Consider the following 13,820-nt stretch of genomic DNA (forward strand, 5'->3'; position numbering starts at 1 on the left):
CACTGCTTACAAAAGAGGGAAGAAAACAGAAAACTCTGTTTATTTTCCTGACCTAAAAGATAACATCGCTTTGCCCTTTACCTTTGTTTAAGGTCAGATCTGGAGCATTCTTTGAAAGTGGCTCCAGAAGAAGGAGTTGCATATATGTAAATTCTTTAGCAATTTACCTTTTTAGTAATAATGATTATTATTATAAAAAAAACAACGTTAATTTCCTCATCGGCAAAATGGAAGTAATGATTTGTATCGCAGCCTACCATTTAAAGTGACTGGTAAACTATACAGGGACGATGTGACAGTCACTGCATCTAAGTCAGCACTGATTCTAAAGTGGCATTTTAGTGGATTTCATAAGCAATGGGTGGCAAACTTAAGTCACCACTGTTATCCCAAGGAACTCGCGGCGCTTTGCAGACAGGGGCACAGAAAAGCGACGTTCAGGACAACACAGCCTCAGACCTGAGAGCTGTAAGGGCCCCGGGATGGCGCCAGCCCCTAGCGTAAGAACGAGGAAGCAGGGCTCGGAGCGCGGCGGTGACCTTGCGCGCCCTGGGTGGAGAAAGGAGACGGAATTCCGCACCTGGCTGCGAGCGCGTCTGCTCCCGGAGCTTCCCCGACCCGGGCGCGTGGAGGGCGTGGGAGGCCGGAGGGGAGGCCCCGCCCCGCCTCGCCTAGGAGACCCCGCCCCCCGGGACGCCCGGCGGCCAAGCGCGCGGACAGGGGCGCCGGCGGGGCGGCGAGGGGCGCGGCGAGCGCGCAGTCACGTAGCAGCCCGAGGATCCGTTCGCTCCGCGCCACGTAGCGCGCGACTCCCGAAGGTGAGCGCTTTAAGATGTAAGCGTGTTCCAGAAAAGGAAGGATCCTCCTCTCCTCCCTTGAATTGCACCGTTCTAGAAACTGACAGAAAACGGGAAGCTGGCACATTTGAACTCGTTAGACTTTTTTGAAAACCAGCGTCACGGCATGAGAGACAGCAGGGGGCTCAGAGAGCACGACTTTCTCTTGCTTGGCACAGAAGGAACCAGATTCGGGCAAACCCGACAGGCTGGGATGCCTCTCTTCACTTTACCCGCGCCCCTCCCTGGGCCTCGCTTCCCACGACCCACCCGCCCCCCTCCGCCCTGGTTCGGTGCCCGTGCCTCGAACAGCCCTGCTGTTCCACTGTTTTCATCTGGTGGTTGAAGACTTTAAACAATAGTTTAAAGTCCGAGTCCGAGTCCGGGGAGCTAACCCCGCCTCTGCCGCTGGGTGAGGATGTATGTTTGGTGAGTTGCTTCATCCCCTGGGAAGCAGAGATTGAAACGGGAGCTAATGACAGGTGTGCCACGGAGAAGCGTGACTCGTCAGGAAGGGCCGCACTGCGGGAGTGCCGTCCTTTGCAGGGGCCTTGGTAAGGTTTGAGCCCTCGCCGAAGCCCAAGGTCCCTTTCTATTCCACGTTGCTACTGAAGCTGATCCAGAAAACCTGCACGTTTTTGCAGGTGGCGCTCAGGGCCTTGCCCGCCCTCCCGTGTGGTGAGAGGACGCGATCCCCTCTCCTTGAGCCTGGCGCTTCTCTAAGGCCACGGCTTCCATCGCCAACACGGCTGGTTTTCAGAATTCTGGCCGTGGCATACAGCCTCCGAAGGAAGGACGAATCAGAACCACAATGTGTTTGAAAAGGGAGTGGGGAGGTGGAGGCTAGAACCCACCTCACCATCCCGTCCGCCCTCTGCCATCAAGCAGCCTGGCAGGTGGGAAGCCCTTGGGCTCCTCAGGGGACAGTTCAAAAATCACCCTCTTGCAGGTTAAAGTTGCGGATCTTTCAGGGCGTTTTGGTGGCTCAGTCCATTAAGCGTGGGACTCTTGGTTTCAGCTCAGGTCGTGATCTCAGGGTTTGTGAGTTGGAGCCCCGCACTGTCAGTGCAGAGCCTGCTTGGGATTCTCTCCCCGCCCCCCTCCCCCCGTCAAAATAAACTGAATTTTTTTTAAAGGCTCTTTAGCGTGCTCTCCCTAAAACCTTTTGCCATCCGGCCTCACCATTGCCCACCTCCACTCCCATCCCACGGTCCAGACACACCTGGATGTGAAATCCCTTTCACTTGTCCACTTCCCCCGCTCCTGGAGTCTCTACTCAAATGTGGCTCGTTTTTCCTGCCTTCCGGGGCACTTTCCCTGGCACTTTGTGCACACCTCACTGTAGTCCACGGTGACAATTCCAGTACCCGTTTCTCAGGCCTTGCTTGACTTCTTTGCTGCCTTTGAGAGAGAGAGAGAGGCCACCCCCTCTTTTTTGAAACTCTTCCTTTAACTTTTAGAACTCCATGACACTTCTGTAGTTTTCATCCTCTGCTCACCCTTTGAGGGTTTTCTCTCAGCCGAGGCTTTCCCATCAGCCTGTTGTTTTGTTTTATTTACTTTATTTTATTTTAATTTAATTTAATTTATTTCAGAGACAGAGCACAAGCAGGGCAGGGTGGGGGCGGGGAGAGAGAGACAATCTTAAGAAGGCTCCATGTTCAGTGAGGAACCCGGTGTAAGGCTTGATCACATGACCCTGGGATCGTGACCTGAGCCAAAATCAAGAGTTGGATGCTCAACCAGCTGTCGAGACTGCTGTTTTTCTTAAGAGACACATTCTTCCTGTGTGACCTCATCCAGATATTCCCCTAATACGTGAACAGTATTGGTTCTGTTGGCAAAAATGAGGGAGTATCTGGCCCAGGCATTCCTCTCTGTTTCCAGCTACTTCCATTCCCCCACATGTTACCTTCTCTGAGGTCACTCCAAATATCTCCCATATTTAAAAATTTTCAGCTATGCATTCACCCATGCTTAGATATAGTGTGTTAAATTAACTATTGTTGAGAAACAGATCACCCCAAAACTTTTTAGTGGCTTACAAAAACAGTCATCACTTATTATGTCTCTTGGTTCTGGCTTAGGCTCCCTCATGAGACCTCAGTTAAGGTGTTGGCCGGAGCTATCTCCCCCTGGGTTGAAGGATCCACGTCTCAGGTGCCTTATTCATGTGGTTGGTAAGTTAGCACTGACTCTTGGTGGGAGGCCTCAGTTCCTCTTCATGTGTGTTGCTTGAATATCCTCATAGCCTAGGAACCAGCTTCCTCCAGGACAAGTAATCCAAGAGGGCAAAGTAAAAGCTGCAGTGCTTTCTGTAATCTAGCCTCAGAGTTCAGACAGTGTTATCTCTACCATTCTCTCTTGGTGACTCAGAACAGCCCCAATCCTGTGGGAGAGATTGGCTACACAAGGGTGTGAATACCAAGAGGTAGGGATCGTTGGGGGCCATCTTGGATTGGGCTACCCCATTTAGTTACCCACTTTCTTAAGTGTAACTTAACTCTGACTCCTGTCAAAACTCAGCTCACTGACATATGGCCACTTCCTTTAAGAAGCCTTCCCCGTTGGTGAATTTCCTCTTCTCCCATTAGACCTGAGGCATAGCTCCATTCCCTTCTGCACTAAGCTGCACTGAAATGTTGATTTACTTGCTTCTGTCTTCCCTAGTCTTTGGGTTTCCTGAGGGATAAGAGAGTATCTAAGACAATTCGAAATCAGTGTCCAGAACAATGGTGCATAGCAGAATCTTAGTATAATTTATATAAAGAATAAAGGAATAGGTAAAGAATAAAGAATAGGTAAAGAATAGGTAAAGAATAAAGGAACGTGTAAAGAATAAAGAATAAGAAATAGGTAAATAACATTTCCTTTCTCCAACTAGAAGCATTTTGCATAGCACTTAATTTTTATCACACCTCACTTCAGTTCTCTGCTGATTGGTTTTCATATTTCAGCGTTTGTATTACATTTCCCACCTCTTCACCCCTGAAAAGCTCTGTTCTCCTTTGAACTTATTCTTATTCTTATCTTAATCTTATTCTTAGGAAATAATTATACATTTGGCAGAGATGTAGCTATAGTGACGTCCATTGCAACTTGCTTATGATGTTTAGCTCTATAGAAAACCGAATGTCCAAAAACAGATTTGACTAAGTAAGTGATATAAAAACAAAAACAAAAACAGACCATGGTGTAGCAACTAAAATAATACTATAAAAAATGTTTATTGATATGAAAAGACGTTCACTTGGTATTCTTAAATGAAGTAAAACAAAATTATAAACATTTTAATGTGGAATTTTTAATTGCAGTAAAATACCTGTAATATAAAAGGTAGCATTTTAGCCAGTTTTTAAGCATCTAGTTCAGTAGCATTGAATACATTCACCTTGTTGTACCGCCAATGTCCAGAATTCCTCATCTTGCAAAAGTGAAAGCCCATACCAACGCACCTGGGTGGCGTTAAGCATGCGACTCTTGATTTCAATTCAGATCTTGATCTTGCAGATCATGGGATTGAGCCTCGCATCTAGCTCTGCACTGACAGCCAGGAGCCTGCTTGGGATTCTCTCTCTTCCTTTCTCTCTGCCCCTCCCCCACTCTCTCTCTCTCACCAAATAAATAAATAAATAATAAATAATTTTTAAAAACTCTGTACCAGTAAGCAACATTCCTTCCTCCCCATTTTCTTTCCTTTCCTCAGCCCCTGGCCACAACCATTCTATTTTCTATCTTGATGAATGTGACTGCCCTGGTACTTTAAAAAAAATTTGTTTTCAACGTTTATTTATTTTTGGGACAGAGAGAGACAGAGCATGAACAGGGGAGGGGCAGAGAGAGAGGGAGACACAGAATCGGAAACAGGCTCCAGGCTCTGAGCCATCAGCCCAGAGCCCGACGCGGGGCTCGAACTCACCGACCGCGAGATCGTGACCTGGCTGAAGTCGGACGCTTAACCGACTGCGCCACCCAGGCGCCCCAGCCCTGGTACTTTTTATAAGTGAAATCACACAGTATTTGTATTTTTGTGCCTGCTTGTTTCACTCAGCACAATACCCTCAAGGTTCGTCCGTGTTACAGCATGTGTCAGAATTCCACTCCTTTTCAAGGCTGAACAATATTGCATCGTATGTATATGTCACATTTCGTTTATCCACTCCTCTGTCGGTAGAATGGGCTGCTTTTAACCTTTTGGCTGTTGTGAAGAATATTGTGATGACCATAGGAGTACCAGTATCTGTTCAAGGCCCTGCGTTCAGTTCTTTTAGATATATACCCAGAAATCGAATTGCCAGGTAATATAGTAATTCCGTTTGTAATTTTTTGAGAAACTGCAATACTGTTTTCTGTAGAGGCTGCGCCATTTTCCATTCCCACCAACAGTGCGCAAGAATTCCAATTTCTACACATCCTGCTGACGCTTATTGTTTTCTATACGTGTGTGTCCTTTTTTTTTTTTTTTTTTTTTCCCCCCCATAGTAGCCGTTCTGGTGGATGGGATGGTATCTCAGGGTGGTTTTGATTTACATTTTCCCTAATGATCAGTGATATTGAACATAGTAGGAGATCTTTATATATTCTGGATGTTAACCTTCTATACATACATGATTTGCAAATGTTTTCTCCCATTCTGTGGTTGCCATTTCACTCTGTTGGTTGTGTGGAAAACATTTTTTAAAGAGAAATGTCTAGGCAGCCATACATGCACTCAGGAAAAAACTGAAAAAACATTCTAGAAACTTTGGGGTATGGATTATGCAATTAAGAGTGATTTTAATTTTCTTATATTATTAACAATTCTTTGGCATAAACATATTACTTTCACAGACAATTTTTAAGTAAATAACATCTCGATTCTAATAAAGCATAGGTCATAGGTCTGTCCTTTGAAAGTCTAATCAAAAAGGTCTGAAATCAAGAGAATATTCAGATTGTCAGGATCCTCCCAAAGGGGTACTGATTCAAGGAGTGACAGGTTGTTTTACTTCCCTGAGTTTCACTTTCCTCTTGCTTAAAATGCAAGATTTTCCCGGTATTGGAATTCTTTGTTCCGAAGAATTGCTATACACACCATATACATAACTGATTGTCCTTAGGTAACTTTTCCCCGTACCCTTTCTGCTTCAAAAGGCATTTGTTCCTATTTCTATCAGATCAGTCACCCCACAGAATGCCTGGTCCCATGTCTAGGTTGGGGTGTCCTCAGAATCCAGGGCTCACCCCTCTTTGCAACAGCCACAAGCACGGTGCTTGGCATAGTTGCTGAGCGACGTTGCCAAAGCCAGAGGCGCATTTCTGTTATCAGCTTCCAGGAGTATTTGACGCAGGAGGATGACTGCCTCTTTCTGTTGCACTCATCTCCTGTTGGCCCTTCTGTGACACCACACTATCTTGGTTCTCCTCCTTGGTTTCTGGCTACTTTTTTCCAGTCTCCTTTGCAAAGTCCTCTTTATTCTCCAGCTAAACTCTAATGTTTTTTTTTTTTAATTGATTAATTTAGAGAGAGAGAGCGAGAGCAAGCATAGCAGGGGAGGGGCACAGAGAGAGGGGGACAGAGGATCCGAAGCCAGCTCTGCACTGAGAGGCTGGCAGCAGACTGATTTGGGGCTCGAACTCACGAACCGCAAGATCATGGCCTGAGCTACAGTTGGATGCTCAACCGACTGAGCCACCCAGGTGCCCCAGCTAAGCTCTAATAGCAGAGTTCTTCACTTCTCCTCATTTGCTCTCCTTCCACAATGCTCTCCTTCCATCTATTGCCAAAACTTTAATTCCTGCCTATTTGCCCACTCTTTCTAACCAGCTCACGCGTCTCTGTAGAGCTCCAACTTGTGTATCCAGCTGCCTTGTGGTGTGTGTATTCTGTTTGTCCTTCCAGGCCCACTCTGTACTATTGATGACCCTCCTCTCTGCCCTAGCAGTTTGACTTTTGTGAACGACATCAGAAAGCTCTCTGACTTCCAGCTGGGCTTAGCCAATAGAAGTTTCCAGCAGAAGATTGAAAGGTAGGAGGGTGAGGTCAATAAGTCGATTAGCGCAGCTCCCTCTTTGTGGTTCACCTCAGACCGGCTGTGTCTCTCCACTGAAGGCCGCAGACACTTTCAGAAGGTCCTCTCCATCCACCTCTGGTGCCCCAGCCTCCTCTCCCAACCAGTCACTACCCCTTTCCCTTGCTTCTTCAGGCCCAGGCGTGGGAACGCCTCCCCTCTGTCACTAGCTTCAGGGCACCGCACTGCCTCTTTGCTTTTCCTAAACTCTGCCCACACCTTTGTAAAGAGCCTTTTGATGAAGCTCTCTTCCCCTGGCCCTGGTTTCCTGCCAGGACCCTGACACGCACACGTCTACCCTACATCTCCCCTTGGAATTCTCGCAGTCGTCACAAACAGGACCTGTCTACAACGTAGCTTTTGATTTTCCTCCCCATCTCTCCTCCCCACCGTCTGCCTTCTCTGTGAACGTCAGCACCAGCAGGCCAGGCGCACGGGGCAGACGCCATGGGGGTGGCACGCGGTCCCTGCAGCTCCTCAGCCACGCTGTTGTCCATCTTAACTGTCACTACTTCCGTGAAATCAGCTCCCCACGGCCGGCTGCTCCCGACTCTTCAGTTCTCAGCCTGGACGTTATCTTCTGGAAAAAATCTTCCTCGGCACAACCGGTTAAGGGTCTCCCATCCCTTTATTGTCTCTCTCTGTGCCGGTTTGTTTGCTTCTTAGGAAATAATATCACTTCCTAATATCCCTCAGGGAGTGATTATGTATTTCATTTGAGAGCTATAGCTCTTTGGTAGAAAAGGATGAGCCTGAGATATAAACGGTAATGACTATGGCTCTTAAGGTCACCCGATTTGGAGGCTAGTGTTTTTTGAGCTTGATCCAACACAGCACAATAAATTTTTTAAGTTCCAGACCTATGTCCCTGTTAACCTCTTTACAGTTCAGTATCCCCTCAAAGCCTCGTGGAATACAAACCATTGGCTTTATGCATCTATTCTACATTGGCAGAAATAAACTACATGACGTCCAGGGTTTCATCAGAGCCCAGTTCTACTGGCTCCAAGTCCAAGGACTTATCCTTGACTGTGCATTTGTTTCAAATAAACTCCACATATAAAAACAACTGTCAAGAGATGTAATCTAGATGCCTAAAATGCCAGATTCATGAGTTAGTGACTTGGCTCAGTCAGTGAGCTGCAAATTCAGAAAACAAAACAAACAAACAAAAATCTAAATGAAAGAACACATTTCTAAAGCAAATTGCCTTCCTCATGTCAAAATCCTCATACACATGGAGTCAGACAGAAAACAGAAATAGGTCTATGTGTTATCTGAACTGAACTAAAGTATTTGCTTTTTTTCCTCCTTGTGGAACATTGCCTGAACGAAACGCCCATCCTATTTGATATATGGATTCAAAGCTGAGGCACCACGATGGTGTTTAGGGTCTCCAGTGTATTGGTTTTATCTGCTTGAAGCCTTGGGGTTGAATCGAGCAAAAGGAATCATGACCCTGGATGCTGCCTCTGGGCAGGGGTTCAGGAAAATAGAGATGGAGAAAGGATAAAATGAGAGGATAACTGGTCCATTCCATGATTATTATTATTATTATTATTATTATTATTATTATTGAGAGAGAGCAAGCAAGGGAGGGGCAGAGAGAGAAGGGGAGAGAGAAGGGGAGAGAGAAGAGGAGAGAGAACCCCAAGCAGGCTCCGTGCTCAGCACAGAGCCCAACATGGGGCTCAATCCCAGCACCCTGAGATCATGCCCTGAGCCAAAGTCAAGAGTCGGACTTCAACCAACTGAGCCACCCAGGCGCTCCTATTCCTTGAACATTACTGAGTGTTATGGACAAGGCACTGCTTTAGGGTTGTGTGTTGACTGTGGTTTGACTCTCATTCCTCCTCATGGACTCTTTTCCAGTGTCCAGTGACACTGGACATTATTTCCTTCCTCGGCTGGTTAAAAGAAAAAAACAACAAAGAGACCAGGAGTCAAGGATGGATCTCGGGCCTATTTTTCTAGAAGCTTCTCTGTGAGCCCCCAGTAACTTCAGAAGCATTTCCTTCACCCGTGGGTTCTAAATTCTTAAGCAGCCTATTCACTGTTAGAGGAGGAGCCCTTTTCTTCTGGAGAACTGGTGATTTGGACCCCCTAAGCAGCTTGAGTCCTGCCCCTGGGTGTGGTGAGGCCTGAGAAAAACAGGACACCAAGAAGACAGCTCCTGGGATTATAGAACTTTGTTCCGTAGTCCCCACCATCTGCGGTTTGCTTTTCACAGTTCCAGTTACGTGCCATCAACCATGATCCAGAAGCAGTGACCCTCCTGCTGACATGTCGTCAGAAGGTCAGGTAGTAGCCCAACATTAGTTGCAGCGCCTACGTCATTCACCGCACTTCCTCTCATCACATAGGTATTTTATCATCTCACATCATCACAAAAAGAAGGGTGAGTGCTGGACAATAGGCTATTCTGAGAGAGACACCAGATTCACATAACTTTCATTACAGTGTATTATTATAATTGTTCTATTTTATCGTCTATTAGTTATCATTGTTAATCCTTATTGCACGGAATTTCTAAATTAAATTTTATCATAGGTATGTATGTATAGTATATGTAGGGTTTGGTTCTATCTGTGGTTTCCAGCATCCACTAGGGGGTCTTAGTATCACCTGAGGATAAGGGGGGAACCACCGTATAGGATTTATTCTATTGCTGCCAATACTGGGGGCAGCCACAATGGTGAGGGAAGGTGTTATCATCTCATTTAAAGCTGTTCAATTTGTGTGAAGGGACCAGAGGTCACACCTTGTCTACATTCTCAAGACTTACGTTTGTAACCTTGGCCTAGCAGAATTGGAGGAAGGAAGTCCAACTCCTGTATCATTCAGCTGAAGAAGTAGTGGCTCAGGAGCATGTTTTGTCTGGGACTGCATATCAAATCAGATCATTTCGTTGAGCACTTACTATGTGCAGATGGTTAATTTTATGAGTCATCTTTGCTAGAGTGTGGGGTCCAGTTTGGCCAAATATCAGTCTGTATTTGCCCAGAAAGGTATCTTTTTAGATATGGTTAACATTTAAATTAGCAGACTCTGAGTAAAGCAGATATGTGCCACAATGTGGATGGGCCTCATCGATGGGTTGAGTTGAAGGCCTTAAGAGGAAAGAGTGAGGTCCCCCGACGGGGAGGGAATTAGGCTTCCAGCCTGCAGCATCAGGTCTTGTTGGCCTTTCCAGCCTGCCAGCCTGCCCTACAGATTCTGAACTGGCCACCTCCCCCAAATTGCATAAGCAGATCCCTAAAAATAAATCCCTTTCTCTAGATACATCTTCTTGGTTCCACTTGTCTGCAGAACCCTGACTAAATACATACGAGATGGGAAAGGTGGGGGAGGGCCAGGTGATGAACACCTGGCTTCCAGGCACCTGGGCTCTGCTTCGGGGGCCACCTAACCAGACAAGAAACCGGAGTGGGTGTTCAGTTCATGGCCATGTAATCCGTGATATTTTGGGGGAACAAGCACTTGTCTTCTTCACACATTCAGCTTCTAGAGTGACTTATTTTATTTTATTTTATTTTATTTTTGAAAAATGTTTTACTTTTGAGAAAGAGACAGCATGAGTGGGGGAGGGGCAGAGAGAGAGGGACACAGAGAATCCGAAATAGGCTCCAGGCTGTCCGCAAAATGCCCAATGCGGGGCTCGAACTCACAAACCGCAAGATCACAACCTGAGACAAAGTACGGGACGCTTAGCCAACTGAGCCACTCAGGTGCCCCTGGAGTAGCAATCTTAAAGCACCGTAAGCCAAAACCAAAATTAAATCCACCAAGATGCCTGTGAAGGCACAGTGTTCCTCTTATGGAGGAAATGGCCTCACCAAACCCGGGCCGTGTATTGCTGAAGCCATCCGTCTGCTCTCGGCGCAGTGGCAGGGCCCTGTGTTTCTCAAGTACACACGCCGTGTTCCTGCCACATGCTCGAACTCTACATTCTGGGAATTAAGCTGAGGACAATTTCCTCTTCCCTGACAGCAACCGCCAGAGCCTGCTTGCTTTCGTACACGGTATAAACGCAAAGTGGGTGTTTGCAGGAAAGCTGTCTGAATTCTTTGCCCTTTGGCTGTGCAGAGCCAAACAAAAATAAGCAAAATGTGAAATCTCTGCTTTTAACGAACGTTATCAATGCTTACTACCTTCCATGGGGGCCTTAGGTGGGAGGTGACAAAGCGGGATACATTTCCATCTAAAAATAAATGAGCTGACATTCCACAATGGAAATTACATTAGTTACGACTTCGGCTCCCTTTATTTCTGCTCTCCGTGAGCTTAGTTATACCGAAAAGTAGAACTTGGAGGAAGATATTTGAACGGTTAAGATTTGGAGCACAAAGACAGCTTGCGCTGTGCCCCGGAGTTTCTTTCTGGTGGCAGTCTTCTCCCATGCCTGGTGCTGCTACCGGGTCAGCGAGTGGTGATGGAGTCAGTGGTTCAACAGGTTCCCAGAGGATAAAAGGAGACGCTCAAAGCAAGGGTCGATCGGACTTAATGAGACAGAAGGAACATTTCAACAAGCTAAGAGGTGGCTCCGAGGCTTGCAGAAACCAAAGATCTGGAAGTAAGGAGAGAAGCTGGCTATAAAGCTAAGAATCTGGGATGGGCAGGGATCAAGTGGCCAGTTAGAATGCGCCCCGGTCTTCCTGCCTCACCCTGCAGTGTATAAATTTACCGTAAAGCACGAGGCTGTCAGGAAAACCGGACAGCTCTTCCTCCGCTTCCCTGTCTTCTCTAGGATTTCCTGCTAGTTGGGCCGCCACCCACCCCAACAGCTACCACGTACCCCCATCCTAGTACGGTCAATAGGCACGCAAGGCAGATTACTCATGCGTCACTTAGAGTGCGTGCTGGTGGCCTAGAACTGGGGTGGGCAACTGTGAAAGCCTACTGGTTCCCTGTGACTGACTCCCCCTTTCCTTATTAAAACGTGTTGTTCCCCCTCCAGGGTTCCCCAGGGCCCCAAGGGAAGGCTCACTGTGATTCGTGTGACTTTAAAATGGGAAAAATGGTCCTGTGGTGGAAATGCAGGACCCACTCGGTAAAGTTCATATGGGGGTCTATTTTCAGGAGTTCAAAGGCAGAACAACAATGATGAAGACGTGGTCGTCAGGACATGGCAGCCAGGAAACCTATGTATCTCATTCTTTTTTTTTTTTTTTTTTTTTTAATTTCTTTTTAATGTTTACTGTTTTGAGAGACAGAATGAGAGTGGGCGAGGGGCAGAGAGCAAGGGAGACACGTAATCTGGAGCAGGCTCCAGGCTCTGAGCTGTCAGCACAGAGACCAACTGGGGCTCGAATTCACGAACTGTGAGATCATGACCTGAGCTGAAGTCGGACGCTTACTGACTGAGCCATTCAGGTGCCCCTGTATCTCATTCTTAAGACACTTGTGAGAAGACGCTGCAGAGTTGCTAAATGTGGCATATGTATTTGGCTTTAAACACCTCAGAGCCAACCCCAAAGGGACCGTGTCATAAGTTATGTGGTTGCGGGAGGGTGGGCGCCATGGAAGTACTGTTGCTCTCAGAGTAGAGATTAGAGAAACCCTCGTGGTCCCACTACACGCATGCCCACCCCACCCCCGCCCCCAGCTGCCTCTGAGGAGTAGAGGGAACCACCTTTTCTAACACCCTTACAATCAAAGTGTCAACAGTCTGTAAGGGCTGTGGTTATAGGGGTATGGTGACAGACAATAGTCCCTCCCTCCAGAATTTTACGCTTTACTAAGAAGGGGGAATCTGCTCTGATTTAATGAGTAGAGGAGATTGAATGGATGGTCTTGGATGGGCACTTTGAGAGGAGAGACATTTGTCACATTGTAAGTCGACTTTACACTGTCTTTACACAGTACTCTGCACCGAGACCTGCGACCTGTCCGGTATGTCCCTTCTGAAAACCATGAAGTGGTTGGAAAAAAGGACACACGGAAGAGGTAAATTATACCTGTTTTGGGGTTACAGTAATTCATACTTACAGGAAAAGGTGAAACTCAGGAAACAAAATCGCGGCTCTCCTGTGCAGCGTGGGGGAAGGGGCACTGACCCAGAGGGAAGAGAAGGGAAAGGTGGAGCTCCAGGAGAGAAGAGACGCCTCCCCTGGACTAATGAGAGGAGCTTCAGCAGAAGAAAACACCGGAAACGTGCCCTGGAGAGGCATAGGACACATTCCTTCAGTAGGAACAGCGGGGACACCTTTCTAGGGGAAAGGGGAGAGGAAAACAGGGCAAGAAGTGATTCTTGCCATCTTGTAGAACTGATTCTACAGAGCTCTTTCAAGTGAGTGGCATAGAACTTCCTCCATCGCAAGGTGCTTTTTGCAACAGGACCTACAAGCCCTTCTTTTGAGTTTTGTGAGATTTCTTTGTTTTTATTTTCATTAGTTTGGTTTTGCCCCCAGATAGCTGGCTTAGGTGAATACAGATACGAAAATTGTTAGTGTGCTCTAGTCGTGGATTTAGAATACCCTGAATCAGAAGTGACAGCCGTGGGTGCCTGGGTGACTCTGTTAAGCATCCACTCTTGATTTCCGTTCAGGTCATGATCTCATGGTTCATGGGTTCAAGCCCTGCCTCCGGCTCTGTGCTGACAGAACGGAGTCTCTTGGGATTCTTTCTCTCTCCCTCTCTCTCTGTTCCTCCCCGCCTTGTGCTTGCTCTCTCTCAAAATAAATAAATAAACAACCACAACAAAAAGAGGTGAGAGCCAGCCTCTGGATGTCGATGTCGGCTGGGTATCACAACCAGGACAACCAAAATTTCATGTTACAGATAAATCCAGTTCTCTCCTTGGCCCCTTCTCCCACCAGCCTCTAGAAGGAACAAGCAGCAACCAGTAACCTCAGCAATCCTGTACCAGTTGCTGCCTGGCTATTTCCCCCAGAAGGCTGGTGAGGTACCGTCCTCCCCAGAAAGGATAACATGG

The 13,820-nt window shown here is 47.0% G+C and overlaps 1 long non-coding RNA gene across 1 annotated transcript; it reads left to right on the plus strand.

Moving 5' to 3' along the window:
* Nucleotides 1–592: 592 nt before the first annotated feature.
* On the plus strand, nucleotides 593–13,455 carry LOC123586366. Its single transcript, XR_006706771.1, has 4 exons — nucleotides 593–818; nucleotides 2,924–3,016; nucleotides 9,117–9,182; nucleotides 12,749–13,455. It is a non-coding gene; the product is annotated as an uncharacterized LOC123586366 (long non-coding RNA).
* Nucleotides 13,456–13,820: the final 365 nt, after the last annotated feature.

The sequence above is a fragment of the Leopardus geoffroyi genome, chromosome B1 (assembly GCF_018350155.1).
Source record: "Leopardus geoffroyi isolate Oge1 chromosome B1, O.geoffroyi_Oge1_pat1.0, whole genome shotgun sequence".
Taxonomy (NCBI): Eukaryota; Metazoa; Chordata; class Mammalia; order Carnivora; family Felidae; genus Leopardus; species Leopardus geoffroyi.